The following is a 16238-nucleotide window of genomic DNA, read 5'->3' as shown; positions in this document are numbered from 1 at the left end:
CATCGACGTAGTTGCAAATGGCAAGATTTCATTCTTTTTGATTGCTGAGTAATACTCTATTGTATGTATGTATGTGTGTGTGTGTACACACACCACATCTTCTGTATCCATTCATCCATTGATGGACATTTGGGCTCGTTCCATACTTTGGCTATTGTTGATAGTGCTGCTATAAACACTGGGGTGCATGTGTCCCTTTGAAACGGCACACCTGTATCCCTTGGATAAATGCCTAGTAGTGCAATTGCTAGGTCGTAGGGTAGTTTTATTTTTAGTTTTTGGAGAAACCTCCATACTGTTTTCCAGAGTGGCTGCACCAGTTTGCATTCCCACCAGCAGTGCAAAAGAGATCCTCTTTCTCTGCATTCTCGCCAACATCTGTTGTTGCCTGAGTTGTTAATGTTAGCCATTCTGACAGGTGTGAGATGGTCTCCCATTGTTGTTTTGATTTGTATTTCCCTGATGATGAGTGATGTTGAGCATTTTTTCATGTGTCGGTTGGCCATCTGGATGTCTTCTTTGGAGAAGTGTCTATTCGTGTCTTTTGCCCATTTCTTCACTGGATTATTTGTTTTTTGGGTGTTGAGTTTGATAAGTTCTTTCTAGATTTTGGATACTAACCCTTTATCTGTTATGTCATTTGCAAATATGTTCTCCCATTCTGTCAGTTGCCTTTTAGTTTTGCTGATTGTTCCTTCACTGTTCAGAAGCTTTTTATTTTGATGAGGTCCCAGTAGTTCATTTTTGCTTTTGTTTTCCTTGCCTCTGGAGATGTGTTGAGTAAGAAATTGCTGCGGGCAAGATCAAAGAGGTTTTTGCCTGCTTCCTCCTTGAGGATTTTGATGGCTTCCTGTCTTACATTGAGGTCTTTCATCCACTTTCAGTTTATTTTTGTGTATGGTATAAGAAAGTGGTCTAGGCTCATTCTTCTACATGTCGCTGTCCAGTTTTCCCAGCACCACTTGCTGAAGAGACTGCCTTTATTTCATTGGATATTCTTTCCTGCTTTGTCAAAGATTAGTTGGCCATATGGTTGTGGGTCCATTTCTGGGTTCCTTTTTCTGTTCCATTGATCTGAGTGTCTGTTCTTGTGCTTGTACCATACTGCCTTGACGATTACAGCTTTGTAGTATATATAGCTTTAAGTCTGGGATTGTGATGCCTCCTGCTTTGGTTTTCTTTTTCAAGATTGCTTTGGCTATTCGGGGTCTTTTCTGGTTCCATACAAATTTTAGGATTATTTGTTCTAGTTCTGTGAAGAATGCTGGTGTTACTTTGATAGGGATCATGTTGAATATGTAGATTGCTTTGGGTAGTATCGACATTTTAACAATATTTGTTCTTCCTATCCAGGAATATGGTATCTTTTTCCATTTTTTGGTGTCTTCTTCAATTTCTTTCATAAGCTTTCTATAGTTTTCAGCGTATAGCTCCTCTTTGGTTACATTTATTCCTAGGTATTTTATGGGTTTTATTGATCTGTTCTGTTGTTTTGGTTTTGATAGCATTGATTTATGCTCTAATCTTTACTATTTACTGTCTTCTGCTGGTTTTGGGTTTTATTTGCTGTTCTTTTTCCAGCTCTTTAAGGCATAAAGTTAGGTTGTGTGTCTCAGATCTTTCTTCCTTCTTTAGGAAGGCCTGGATTGCTATATACTTTCCTCTTATGACTGCCTTTGCTGTGTCCCAGAGGTTTTGGGTTGTGGTGTTATCATTTTCATTGGCTTCCATACACTTTTTAATTTCCTTTTTAACTACTTGTTTGGCCCATTCATTCTTTAGTAGGATGTTCTTCGGTATTCAAGTATTTGTTACCTTTCCAAATTTGTCCTTGTGGTTGATTTCGAGTTTCATAGCGTTGTGGCCTGAAAATATTCATGGTATGATCTCGATCTTTTTGTACTTGCTGAGCGCTGATTTGTGTCCCAGTATGTGGTCTATTCTGGAGAACATTCCATGTGCACTGGAGAAGAATGTATATTCTGTTGCTTTAGGATGAAATGTTCTGAATATATCTGTTACGTCCATATGGTCCAGTGAGTCCTTCAAAGCCATTGTTTTCTGGTTGATTTTTTGATTAGATGATCTGTCCATTGCTGTGAGTGGGGTGTTGAAGTCTCCTACTATTATGGTATTACTATCAATGAACTTCTTTATGTTTGTGATTAATTGATTTATATATTTGGGTGCTGCACATTTGGTGCATAAATGTTTACAATTGTTAGGACTTCTTGGTGGATAGACCCCTTGATTATGATATAATGCCCTTCTTCATCTCTTGATACAGTCTTTATTTAAAGTCTAGGTTGTCTGATATAAGTACGGCTACTCTGGCTTTCTTTTGTTGACCATTAGCATGATAGATGTTTCTCCATCCTCTTACTTTACTTTCAATCTGAGGGTGTCTTTAGGTCTAAAGTGGGTCTCTTGTAAACAGCATACAGATGGATCTTGTTTTCTCATCCATTCTGTTACCCTATGTCTTTTGATTGGAGCATTTACTCCAGTGACGTTTAGAGTGAGTACTGAAAGTTATGAATTTGTTGCCATTATATTTCTTGTAGAGTAGAGTTTCTGGTGGTGTTCTCTGGTCCTTTCTAATCTTTGTTGCTTTTGGAATTAATTAATTAATTAATTAATTAATTAATCTTTTCTCCCCTCAGAGACTCCCCCTTAAAATTTCTTGGAGGGCTGGTTTAGGTGGTCACAAACTCCTTTAATTTTTGTTTGTCTGGGAAACTTTTTATCTCTACTTCTATTTTGAATGACAACTTTGCTGGAGAAAGAATTCTTGGCTGCATATTTTTCTGATTCAGCACATTGAATATATCCTGCCACTCCTTTCAGGCCTGCCAGGTTTCTGTGGATGGGTCTTCTGCAAACCTGATCTGTCTTCCCTTGTAGGTTAAGGACTTTTTTCCCATGCTGCTTTTATGATTCTCTCCTTACCTGAGTATTTTGTGAAGTTGACTATGATATGCCTCGTTGATGGTCAGTTTTTGTTGAATCTAATGGGGGTCCTCTGTGCTTCCTGGATTTTGATGTCTGTGTCTTTCCCCAGGTTAGGAAAGTTTTTTGCTATGATTTGCTCACATAACCCTTCTACCCCTATTTCTCTCTCTTCCTCTTCTGGGACCCCTATGATTCTGATGTTGTTCCTTTTTAATGAGTCACTGATTTCTCTAATTCTCAAATCGTGCTCTTTTGCCTTAATCTCCCTCTTTTTTTCTGCTTCATCATTCTCCATAAGTTTGTCCTCTATATTGCTGAGTCTGTTCTGCCTCATCCATCTTGCCACTGCAGCATCCATTTGAGATTGCAGCTCAATCTTAATTGAGCATTTTTTATTTCATCCTGACTACCTTTTACTTCTTTTATGTCCACAGACAGGGATTCTAATCTATTAGAATAGATTCTAATCTATTCCAGCTAGTATTCTTATTATTGTGATTCTAAATTCTGGTTCAGACATCTTGCTTGTATCTGTGTTGGTTAAGTCCCTGGCTGTCATTTCTTTCTGCTCTTCCTTTTGGGGTGAATTCCTTCATTTCATCATTTTGAAGGGAGAAAAGGAATTAATGAGGTAGAAAAAATTAAAATAAAAAAGTTAAAATTAAAAAATTAAAAACAAACACAGAGACAAAAATCAAATAAATGATGCTAGATCCTAGGTGTGCTTTAGTCTGGGTGTTGAAAGTGGCTTGATAGATTAGAGAAAAAAAGGGAAAAAAGAAAAAAAAAGGAAATCGATTGAAAATTTGAAAAAATGAATACAGTGAAGTAGAGTAAAATTAAATGATGGAAGTAAAATAGAATTTGAAAAAGTTTACACAGAAGTAAAAAATATACTAGAAAAAATTAAAGAAAATTTTTTTTAATAAAAATTGAAAATAAAAATGATTTTTTTCTCTTTCTGTATTCAGGAAAAAGAAAAGAAACGAAAAAGAGAAAAAAAAAAAAAAAGAAGAAAGGAAATTGTATAGTTGGACCAGCTAACAGACTGAAATACAAGCGAAACTACTTCGTTTTCCCCTAGAAGTCAAACTTTGAAGTGCTTTATAGTCCATGAACTAAGTGGGTGGCGAGACTTGTGTTCTTGAAGAGCGAGGTTGGCCCAGTTGGGCATGGCTTAGTGTAACGGCTCCATTCTCCAGTAGATGACGCTGCTAGCCTACTAGGATGGATTGTTGTGGAGCTTGTAGGTGCGTATGTGCAGGAGCGGTGAAAATGGCGTCTCCTAGCTACCCAGTCTCTGGTATTGGAACTCTGTTCTCTCTGATCAGCAATCGCGCACTCATCCTTTGTCTTTGGCTTCTGTCCACTCCCCACTTCCACACTGTCTGTGACCAAGCCCCAGGCAGCACCTCCCTCCTGAGTTTTGTCTCAGATGGGGCTGCCTTCCCTGGCCCCTCACTTCTGAGGGACTGCGGCTTTGACCTGTTCCGCCCCTCTGCAGACAGTCTCACTGAACAATAGCTGGTTGCTGGTCCCACCCAGGAACGCTTGTGGGACCATACTGCTGCCAATGCCGAGAGACTGCAGCCAGGTGCTAGCCCACCCCAGAAAAAGTTCACAAGACAGTTTAGCAGCAGCACCTCAGGGATTATGGAAAATCACAACAAACATCTGGCACCAGGCTTCACCCCCAATAACCTTGTTCGAGCACCAGTGAATGTGGCCACTCTCTGGGGTCTGCTGGGCCTAGGTGGCCTCACAGCCTCTACCAAATGTCCTTCCAGCAGTGGAACTGCTTCTCCCATGTTGCCTGAGAACCTTCTGGACCACACTCTGCTCCTGGGTATTCGTCTTTCCCACCAGAGCACTGCCAGGTATCGAGCTGCAGAGTTTCAGATTCTGTGCTCCCCCTGTTTACAGTCTTAATGGAATTTAAACCCTCTTCTTTCTCCCTTTTTAGTTCAGTCCCTGTGGCTGTTTCCAATTTTCCACTTTCTCTCCAGTTGCTTTTGGGGAGGGTTGCTTTTCCCGTATTTCCCCCCACTCCCCCATCTCTGTCCTCTCTATGCATGCAAAAGTGTTTCCCTTACCTCTGTGGCTTCTCTCTCCCCAAGTTCACCTCTCCACACCGTGTATCTGCTGAATTCTGTGGTTCAGGTTGTGCAGATTGTTGTGTTAATCCTCAGATCAGTTTTCTATGTTTGCAGCATGGTTTAGTGTTGTTCTGGCTGTATTTCATGGATATGAGACACACAAAAAACTTCCATGCTGTTCTGCATCTTGGCTTCTCTGGATCTTATATACTTTAAGGTTAAAGAATATTAGATGCTAGACTTGAAAGCCACATCAGAGTCCTGATACAAAGGATCAGTGACCTTGTAAAGAAGTTACCTTTTCCTCTCTCATTCAAGAGTGGCTTGCAGAAGGGGTGGTTACATGGAAAAGAAATCTAGGGACAAAGCTTTTATCCCGGTAGTAGGATTGAAAGATCTCAGTCTGGAAAGAGAGTTGAGGTTTCTGGAATAAGAATCAAGGCAAAAAGAATTCCAAGGACAAGAAATGAAGCAGACAGACTGGGGATTGGGCAAGATCTGATAGAGGATTTGTAATAGGGTTTCGTGTTTACCTCCCACCTTCCCCATTGAGACTGTGGTCTCCCTGAGGGTTGGGTTCATAACTTCTTTATCCACGTTTCTTTTGTACTTAATATAGGGCTTAGCAAAAAGTAGGCTTTCAGGTATTTATTAAACAAACAAACAAACAAACAAATAAATGCAAGTTGGGATTAGTGGGCAAAGGTGGGTGATGCTAAGCTCTTGAATGTGGACTAGAGTTACCTAAAGGTCTCTTGGCTCAGTTCACACTTGGTCCTGGGAGTTGATTTTGGGGCTGCACTTGTAGTTTTGGCATTAAATAGAGGGAATAACCAGATTGACTCAAGACACAGACTGAACCTAGAGTTAGGATAATTTAAGACGTATTTTGGAAGAAAGTGTGATTTGATTCTGCTTTGAAGGTAAGAGATAGATTAAATGACTGATTTCAGTCCAACTCAACAAACATTAACTGGGCATCTACTCTGTGCAATGGCTAACAACTCAATGGAGGAGACCCAAAGGTAAACAAACAAACAAACAAACAAACAAACAAAAAAAAACCTAACTACAATGTTATAGGGGATGTTGAAGGGAAATTATCTAGAGAAATTGAGAGGAGAGATAATCTTTCCCTGGGACTTATGACCTAGTCAGGATGTGCTCTACAGTCAAGGCAGTGACGGGCTTTCCAAGTGGAGAAAACAGCTAGGATAGGGGAAAGAAGGAATGAAAATGAAGGTATCTTGGGAGGTGGCATCAGGACTCTGGGTGGTGAGAGCAAAGAACAGATGATGGGTAGTGGGTTCTGGACCTCGTGGATCATCTTAACAAGGCAACGTTTATTCTAGAAACACTTGAATTTGTCAAAGTGTTTTAAGCAGTGTAATTACACAATTCAACGTATATTTAGAAGGTGAGTGTGGACTGCAAGATCTGGAGGAGGGTGAGAAGCTAGGAGCAGTCTGGACAGGGCAGTAGGGCAGCAAAGTGAGCAAAATTTTAATTAAACTAATTCCTACTGAGGTACTAATGGTAAATAATGGTTTAAGACAAGTACTCTCTAAGTGTGCTGTTGCCTCCATATCTGGAGGAGGTGTGAATACTATGGATAGATTTGCCAGGTAAGCTCTAGAAGGGCACTTTTGGTTATCTGTTGTTTATTCTTCCCACTCCCAAAGCTAGCCCATGCTAGCTGGTCTGCCCTGAAAATGAAATGCAGTTCTGTGATCTGGAGGAGAGTTCACAGGCTAGAGGGCACAGGTTGCTTTGTGATTTTTAATTGACTAGCATGAGTTCTTTCTCTTTACCTTGAAGAGTCCCTCCTTGTATCAAGTTCATTACAAATGGACATTATCTGGCAGGTCTCAAACACACCAACTGTTGAGAACAGAGCCAGCAACCTATCTTTTCTCCAAATGGCACCCAGCCATAGGACCATGATTTACAAACCTAATTGTTGTTATTATATTGATTCTTTTTGTTGCTGTTTGTTTTTAAATATGGGACCCTTCATGAATTTGCGTGCCACTCTTGCACAGGGACTGTGCTAATCTTCCCTGTATCTTTCCAATTTTAGAATATGTGCTCCTGAAGTGAGCACTGGATTCTTTTTTTACCAATGTCCTAGTGTCAAATTATCTCAGCTCTGAGAAAAGTTCTTGTTTTTGGGTCAATATATGTGTTAGAAAGTTGTGTGAGTTAAAATTAAAAAGATATTAAAATTGTTCTCTTTTCCATTCTTTCATCTTTCCTACTTACCCCCTTCTCATAAACCCAACAAACATACTCTCTGCAAATAAACTCTATGTTTAGAGAATAACAGAAATGACACATCATATGGTCTCATTTTGCCCTGATTGTGTAGTATTGACATACAAGAAGGAATGTTGAATCAAAAATAAAAACACCTGGGTTATGTTCCTTTCAATGGCATTAACTAGATGTGTAACCTGGGTACAGTTTACTTCACTTTTCCCAGCCCTAACTGCTGTAATATGAGGGAGATGGATTGTGTTCTATAATTCTTTATAATTCTAATCAGTGGGGATTCTATAAGCTACACAGGAATGGTGACATATTTTTTCATGTGAAGGGGAAAATCTTGAGTGCTGCTTTGGAAAAGCAGCTGTTGATTGCTTCTTTGGGATCTGTTTTTCATTTCTTCAATAACCTTCATTTTTTTTCCTTTAGGGTTATGTTCTACTTTGCTTAGCTGTGCAGCCAGCATGGCATGCACACCATTTTTGGCTCCACAGGTGGCTCCTGATGGGCTTAAACCAAACAGTGTGTATCATTAACTGGTTCCAGGATGAGCATCTGGCCCCATTCAGGCCATAGAGATGGGCAGGAATTATTTTTGCTGGGGACTCCTGGGAAGAAGTCTTTCTTTTTCTTTTGTGTGAGGTAGTGAAGAGCTTCTCTGCCAGTGTATTGGAAGAAGTGAGATCTGGGAAGCTGAGTAGAGCCCAGAGAATCCCAAAGGAGCCAGAGCATGGTGACTATACAAAGCTCTGGATAAAACCATGTCTGAAACAACATCCAACTTTTAAAAAACTTGTGACCCAATGAAATAATGAAGTTTAAGACAATTCATCTTGATTTCTCTGTTGCCATCAACTCAGATTCATAACTTTTCCCCTTAAGGTTTCACTAAATATATTTTTGAATTCCATTTTTTTTTACCCCCTGAAATAAAAGGAAATTGCTTATACCTGCATTTTTATTACAGTCAGTTCCTAAATCATCAACTGGGAAGTGTTGAAAACAAAAATTTTAGAGTCCGTATGAGGCACACAGAAATTGCTTTATAAATGTTCATTGAATGAATGAAAGTGATAATAAATTAGAAAGAGGAAAGATAATATATCTGGGTGCAAGGGAAGAGATAGGTGGGAAGGTAGTTATATAGAATGTGTTTTGGGGGGGCACATACTAGTGAGGAAATGTATGGGATGATCATAAAGCCTAAACTTCTGGAATTGTCCTTTTTCTTCTCTCCTGAGATGTTTCCTAATGTTTTTTTTTTCTTTCAATTTAGAATTCAGGGAGAAAGAAGCATCTAGGTTCACAAAATAAATTTTACTTCAATCAATTGATTAATTTAACAGGTGTTTCATGAGCACTTACAAAGGTCTCTAGTTACAAGGGAAGACTGATAAATAAATCAGTACTAATCACAAAGTTGATGAGTATTATGGAAACGGAAATATAGGGATTATGAGAACAGAGCAAGGGATCTAACCTAGAGGAAGGTAAGAAAAGCCTTTTCAAGGAAATGATATTTAAGCGGAGATCTGAAGAATAAGCAGGTGGCAGCCAGATGAAAATGGGTAGAGGAAGGAGAGGAGTGTTCCATGCACTGACCCAATGGCTAGGGGGATGGAGGCACCTGTGAGGACATGAGAGAAGTTCAGAATATATGTAAGGAAGAGGTGAAGGGTGAGATAAAGCCACTGAGAGGACCAGATTTTGCAACTCTCTATGGGCCAGGTGAAGTAGTTCAGGCTTTAATTGAAGGGGAGTGGGAGGCTGCTGAAGGGTATATGCAGGAGAGCAACAGGATCAGATTAGCATTGAACTTGGACCACATATGGCACAGGGGCATGAGGCCCCCTCCCTCCAGTTCTGTTCCTTTGTGCATCTGCACTATTGCCTCCACTTCCTTACTAAATGCTGCCTCTTTCCTTTTATTTATTTATTTTTATATATATATGAAATTTATTGACAAATTGGTTTCCATACAACACCCAGTGCTCATCCCAAAAGGTGCCCTCCTCAATACCCATCACCCACCCTCCCCTCCCTCCCACCCCCCATCAACCCTCAGTTTGTTCTCAGTTTTTAAGAGTCTCTTATGCTTTGGCTCTCTCCCACTCTAACGTCTTTTTTTTTTTTCCTTCCCCTCCCCCATGGGTTCCTGTTGAGTTTCTCAGGATCCACATAAGAGTGAAAACATATGGTATCTGTCTTTCTCTGTATGGCTTATTTCACTTAGCATTACACTCTCCAGTTCCATCCACGTTGCTACAAAAGGCCATATTTCATTTTTTCTCATTGCCACGTAGTATTCCATTGTGTATATAAACCACAATTTCTTTATCCATTCATCAGTTGATGGACGTTTAGGCTCTTTCCATAATTTGGCTATTGTTGAGAGTGCTGCTATGAACATTGGGGTACAAGTGCCCCTATGCATCAGTACTCCTGTATCCCTTGGGTAAATTCCTAGCAGTGCTATTGCTGGGTCATAGGGTAGGTCTATTTTTAATTTTCTGAGGAACCTCCACACTGCTTTCCAGAGCGGCTGCACCAATTTGCATTCCCACCAACAGTGCAAGAGGGTTCCCGTTTCTCCACATCCTCTCCAGCATCTATAGTCTCCTGATTTGTTCATTTTGGCCACTCTGACTGGTGTGAGGTGATACCTGAGTGTGGTTTTGATTTGTATTTCCCTGATAAGGAGCGACGCTGAACATCTTTTCATGTGCCTGTTGGCCATCTGGATGTCTTCTTTAGAGAAGTGTCTATTCATGTTTTCTGCCCATTTCTTCACTGGGTTATTTGTTTTTCGGGTGTGCAGTTTGGTGAGCTCTTTATAGATTTTAGATACTAGCCCTTTGTCCGATATGTCATTTGCAAATATCTTTTCCCATTCCGTTGGTTGCCTTTTAGTTTTGTTGGTTGTTTCCTTTGCTGTGCAGAAGCTTTTTATCTTCATAAGGTCCCAGTAATTCACTTTTGCTTTTAATTCCCTTGCCTTTGGGGATGTGTCGAGTAAGAGATTGCTACGGCTAAGGTCAGAGAGGTCTTTTCCTGCTTTCTCCTCTAAGGTTTTGATGGTTTCCTGTCTCACATTTAGGTCCTTTATCCATTTTGAGTTTATTTTTGTAAATGGTGTGAGAAAGTGGTCTAGTTTCATCCTTCTGCATGTTGCTGTCCAGTTCTCCCAGCACCATTTGTTAAAGAGGCTGTCTTTTTTCCATTGGATGTTCTTTCCTGCTTTGTCAAAGATGAGTTGGCCATACGTTTGTGGGTCTAGTTCTGGGGTTTCTATTCTATTCCATTGGTCTGTGTGTCTGTTTTTGTGCCAGCCTCTTTCCTTTTAAAACACTGGAAAAAAGTATGAAGTGGGCATTGTTGGTTCCCAGAACTGGTTACATCCCTACTTCTGTAGTAGCTTGTTTTTCCTGGTAAATCTAATCTTCTTTCTCTTAACTAGCATTTGGGTTTTCGGTAGCTCTGACTTCTTGTAAATCAGCACTGATTTTCATCTCCTAAATACTGAAGATGGAATCCAGCTGGCAGGCATGGGTTCTACTGGATTTGTCTGGGACTGGCTTTTGCTTGGCAAGCAGCTGCTGACGAGGCTCACCCTGTGGCTTATTTTTGGGGGTTTTCTTTTGTGCAGCCAGAACACAGTTCCACCTAGCTCTTCTCCTAGCCATGTGAAGCTGCCTATACCAACCTGCAGGACCTCTCTGTCCTCCCAACTTGAGTGGTTCTCCAACCTGGGAATTAAAATCATCCTCCAAACGTATGAATCAAAGTCTTCAGTCCTCTCTTGCACCTGTTGTTTGCATCACAGGGCAAGTTCATTACTTTGCTTGCTTTCTTTCACTTTAAAGTGTTCAGCCTTCTTGGGGCACCTGGATGGCTCAGTTGATTGAATGTCTGACTCTTGATTTCAGTTCAGGTCATAGTCCTGGGGTCGTAGGATCAAGTCCCCTGTTGGCCTCTGCACTGGGCGTGGAGCCTGCTTGAGATTCTCTCTCTCTCTTTCCCCCTGCCCCTCTCTCCTGCTTACTCTCTCTGTCTCTCTCTAAAAATAAAAAAAAATAAAGTGTTCAGCTTTTTTTCTTGGTCTGTTTGTAAACTTATGGACCTTCTTATTGCTTCTAGAGTTTGGATACAGTGAGTGCTGGATAACACCAATAGAATGATTGAAAGAGAAAAGATACTAAGTTCTGAGTCTGGACTGGAGGGTTATCAGAAACAGTGGTTTGCTGAGAAGAGCTGGCAGCTGGGTAGAAAGATTGTGAACATCGGTGTTTGACAATTTGAAGAGCACCTGATGGATTGGTGATCAGAATCAGTGTTCTGAAGTTGACTCAGGACCCAACTTATTGACTGATAAGGATGCACTTTTCCACAGGGAAGGGCACCACTCAAGAGAGAAGGCTTTCACAACTCCTTTACTGGGTGGCTCCTCCCCTGAATCTCCAGTATTATTGAAAGGCTCAAAGGAGATAATCCATATAAAGTACTTCGAGGAATGCCAGGTATGGGTGAGCAATCAGGCACATGTTATTCAAATTATAGATGTTGCAGTCACTATACAACACAGCCTGGCTCTGTGGATGGAGCTGTGATTGCTTTTCCTGAAAACCTGTAATCCTTTCATTTACTTGCTAAGACATTGAATTATGCAACAACTATTATTGAGTGTTTAAGTGTACCAGACACTAATTCTACCTAGTTGACACAAGTATGTAAAGTTTGCTTTATTTTCGAGATTTTGGTTTTCTCTTGAGACATGTCATTCACTCAAAAAATAGTTACTGAGTATTAATTAATGGTGTGGTCATCTGCAGTTACTTGTGGATCAAGGGCCAGGGGAGTTGATATTGATGGAGTAATGCATGGGTTTTTCTGCTTTATCTTGAGAGAGTATTATCCATCCTGGCTCTGTTTATTCCCATGCCTTGCTGGATTTTTCCCTCTATAGCACATATCACCATCAGACATATTATATATTTTATATTTTATTAATTTAGTTGTTTATTTTCTGCTTCCCTGAACTACAGTGTGAACTCCACAGGGGAGAGTTTTTGCCCATTTTCATCCATGCTGTACTCTCAGTTCTGAACAGTGCCTGGCACGGGTGTCCTGTAACTATTTATTGAGTGAATTTGCCTCACTTTGAAAGCTCCATCCCACACTCAGTTTTGCCATCCTTTCCTTAGACTCTTCCCTAAGGGCTGGGCTTGTCTGGTAGAATATCTGGCTATTTTGACTTATGTTGCCTTGCTCTGTGGTGCTTTGCAAATCACACTATCAAGGTATCTGGGTATCTGGAAAGAGGGTAAAATGGCACCTGGCCAGTAACTCACTAACCATCTTGAAGATCTTATCTAGATAAGAACTGTTTGGTTTATTTCAGAATCCATCGTGAATGATTCTCATCAGGAAATAGTAGCTTTTAAACACATGCTTACTATGTACTGCACCAAATGGCTTACCTAATTTTCTCACTTAATCCTTACAACATATCTATGAAGGCAGTATTGGTATCTGAATCCTACAGAGGAGAACACTGATGCACAGACTGGGTAAGAAAATTGAAGGTCAGAAACTAATTAGTGTCCATACCGGGATTTGAATCCTAGTCTTTCTGATTACAAGGCTCATGCACCAACCTTGAGGCTACCCCTGCACACTGTTTGGACTTGTTATTATGGACTTCTGTTTGTATATTTGTACCGTTCTTTGATCTTTGATCTTAATGGAGGCAAACCGACTTGCTCTCATTGATTCTTGAGACCAGAGGCTATCTGCTTTGCAGACATTCTTCATCTTAGTGATAACAAGGGAATATTTTAAATAATAAAGGGTGGTACACAAAATTTTATGTTAAATGTCACTGTAATGGCTTCCAACAATTTAATTGATCAGATAGACATATAACACATATGAACTTGATAGGTGCCCTTGAGAATATTGCATACAGAATTTGGAATTGTTGATTGGTCCTCAAGATAATGAGGACCTTGCTGGATAAAATTCTCCAGCAAGCTGTTGTACAAGAGTATGTATGTGCATATATGTATACTTGTGTGTTAGTGTGTGTTGATGGGTGTGTGTGGGGGACATGCATAAAGTGTAATGATACTGATTTATGAGAGAGATCAAGATACCTTCACTACTTCCCTGGAAGAGTAATTTTTTAATTAGTGTGAAAAGACTTTTTGTTTGTTTGTTTGTATATGTATACATACATACATACATACATATTCTTTCTTGTTTTAGTGTAATTTAAGTTTTTATTTTATTGTCAAGTTAGCTAACATACAGTGTAGTTTTGGCTTCAGGAATTGAACCCAGTGATTCATTACTTACCTATAACACCCAGTGCTCATCCCAACAAGTGTCCTCCTTAATTCCCATCACCTTTTATCTTCACCCCTCCAACCCCACCCCCATGAACGCTCAGTCTATTCTCTGAATTTAAGAGTCTCTTATGGTTTGCCTCCCTGTTTGTATCTTATTTTTCCTTCCCTTCCTCTATGGTCATCTGGTAAGTTTCTCAAATTGCACATATGAGTGAAAACATATGGTATCTGTGTTTCCATCCATGTTGTTCATCCATGTTGTTGCAAATGGCAAGACTTCATTCTTTTTCATCGCTGAGTAGTATTCCATAGTGTATATATACCAGTCTTCTTTATCCATTTATCAGTTGATGGACATGGGAGCTCTTTCTAAAATTTAGCTATTGTTGATGGTGCTTCTATAATCATTGGGGTGAATGTGCCCCTTTGAATCAGCACTCCTGTATCCTTTAGATAAATTTCTAGTAGTGTAATTGCTGGGTCATAGGGTAATTATATTTTTAATTTTTGAGGAACCTCCACACTGTTTTCCAGAGTGGCTGCACCAGTTTGCATTCCCACCAACAATGCAAAAGAGATCCTCTTTCTCTGCATCCTCACCAACATCTGTTGTTGCCTGAGTTATTAATGTTAGCCATTCTGACAGCTGTGAGGTGGTCTCTCATTGTGGTTTTGATTTGTATTTCCCTGATGATGAGTGATGTTGAGCATTTTTTCATGTGTCGGTTGGCCATCTAGATGTCTTCTTTGGAGAAGTGTCTATTCCTGTCTTTTGCCCATTTCTTCACTGGATTATTTGTTTTTTGGGTGTCCAGTTGGAGAAGTTCTTTATAGATTTTGGATACTAACCCTTTATCTGATACGTCGTTTGCAAATATGTTCTCCCATTCTGTCAGTTGCCTTTTAGTTTTGCTGATTGTTTCCTTTGCTGTGAAGAAGCTTTTATTTTGATGAGGTCCCAATAGTTCATTTTTGCTTTTGTTTCCCTTGCCTCCAGAGACGTATTGAGTAAGAAGTTGCAGTAGCCAAGATCAAAGAGGTTTATGCCTGCTTTCTCCTTAAGGATTTTGATGGCTTCCTTTCTTACATTTAGGTCTTTCATCCATTTTTGAGGTTGTTTTGTTTGTTTGTTTGTTTTTGTTTTTTGTTTTTTGTTTTGTGTATAGTGTAAGAAAGTGGTCCAGGTTCATTCTTCTGCACATCGCTGTCCAGTTTTCCCAGCACCACTTGCTGAAGAGACTGTCTTTATTCCATTGGATATTCTTTCCTGCTTTGTCAAAGATTAGTTGGCCATATGTTTGTGGGTCCATTTCTGGGTTCCTTTTTCTGTTCCATTGATTTGAGTGTCTGTTCTTGGGCCAGTACCATAATGCCTTGATGATGACAGCTTTGTAGTACAGCTTGAAGTCTGGGATTGTGATGCTTCCTGCTTTGATTTTTTTTTTTTTATGATTGCTTTGGCTATTCGGGGTCTTTTCTGGTTCCATACAAATTTTAGGATAGTTTGTTCTAGCCCTGTGAGGAATGCTGGTGTTATTTTGATAGGTATTGCATTGAATATGTAGATTGCTTTGGATAGTATTGACATTTTAACAATATTTGTTCTTCTTATCCAGGAGCATGGAATCTTTCTCCATTTTTTGGTGTCTTCTTCAATTTCTTTCATAAACTTTCTATAGTTTTCAGTGTATAGATTTTTTACCTCTTTGGTTAGGTTTATTCCTAGGTATTTTATGGTTTTTGGTGTAATTATGAATGGGATCAATTCCTTGATTTCACTTTCTATTGCTTCATTGTTGGTGTATAGGAATGCAACAAATTTCTGTGCATTGATTTTATATCCTGCAACTTTGCTGAATTCATGGATAAGTTCTAGCAGTTTTTTGGTGGAATATTTGGGCTTTCCACATAAAGTATCATGTGATCTGCGAAGAGTGAAATTTTGACCTCCTCCTGGCCAATTTGGATACCTTTTATTTCTTTGTGTTGTCTGATTGCAGAGGCTAAGACTTCCAATACTATGTTGAATAACAGTGGTGAGAGTGGACATCCCTGTCTTGTTCCTGACCTTACGGGGAAGCTCTCAGTTTTTCCCCACTGAGGATGATATTAGCATTGGGTCGTTAATATATGACTTTTATAATCTTGAGGTATGATCCTTCTATCCCTACTTTCTTAAGGGTTTTTATCAAGAAAGGATGCTGTATTTTGTCAAACGCTTTCTATGCATTTATTGAGAGTATCTTTCTTTTATTGAAGTGATGAAGCATATTGATTGTTCTGTGGATATTGAACCAGCCCTGCATCCCAGGTATAAATCCCACTTGGTCATGGTGAATAATTGTTTTAATATATTGTTGGATCCGGTTGGCTAATATCTTGTTGAGGACTTTTGCATCCATGTTCATCAGGGAAATTAGTCTGTAGTTATCCTTTTTAGTGAGGTCTTGTCTGGTTTTGGAATCAAGGTAATGCTGGCTTCATAGAAAGAGTTTGGAAGTTTTCCTTCCATTTCTATTTTTTGGGACAGCTTCAAGAGAATAGTTCTCAACTCTTCCTTCAATGTTTGGTAGAATTC

At 39.7% G+C, this 16238-nt stretch overlaps 1 non-coding gene across 1 annotated transcript; it reads right to left on the bottom strand.

Moving 5' to 3' along the window:
• Positions 1–7045: 7045 nt before the first annotated feature.
• LOC124516725 (U6 spliceosomal RNA) lies at positions 7046–7152 on the bottom strand. The gene has a single exon (XR_006963133.1). It is a non-coding gene; the product is annotated as a U6 spliceosomal RNA (small nuclear RNA).
• Between the last annotated feature and the right edge of the window lie 9086 nt (positions 7153–16238).

This window comes from Lynx rufus, unplaced genomic scaffold, assembly GCF_022079265.1.
Source record: "Lynx rufus isolate CCGP_SWC_20201006 ecotype Redwood Valley unplaced genomic scaffold, mLynRuf1.p SCAF_2, whole genome shotgun sequence".
Lineage (NCBI taxonomy): Eukaryota > Metazoa > Chordata > Mammalia > Carnivora > Felidae > Lynx > Lynx rufus.
This window is presented reverse-complemented; position numbering and strand designations above follow the sequence as displayed.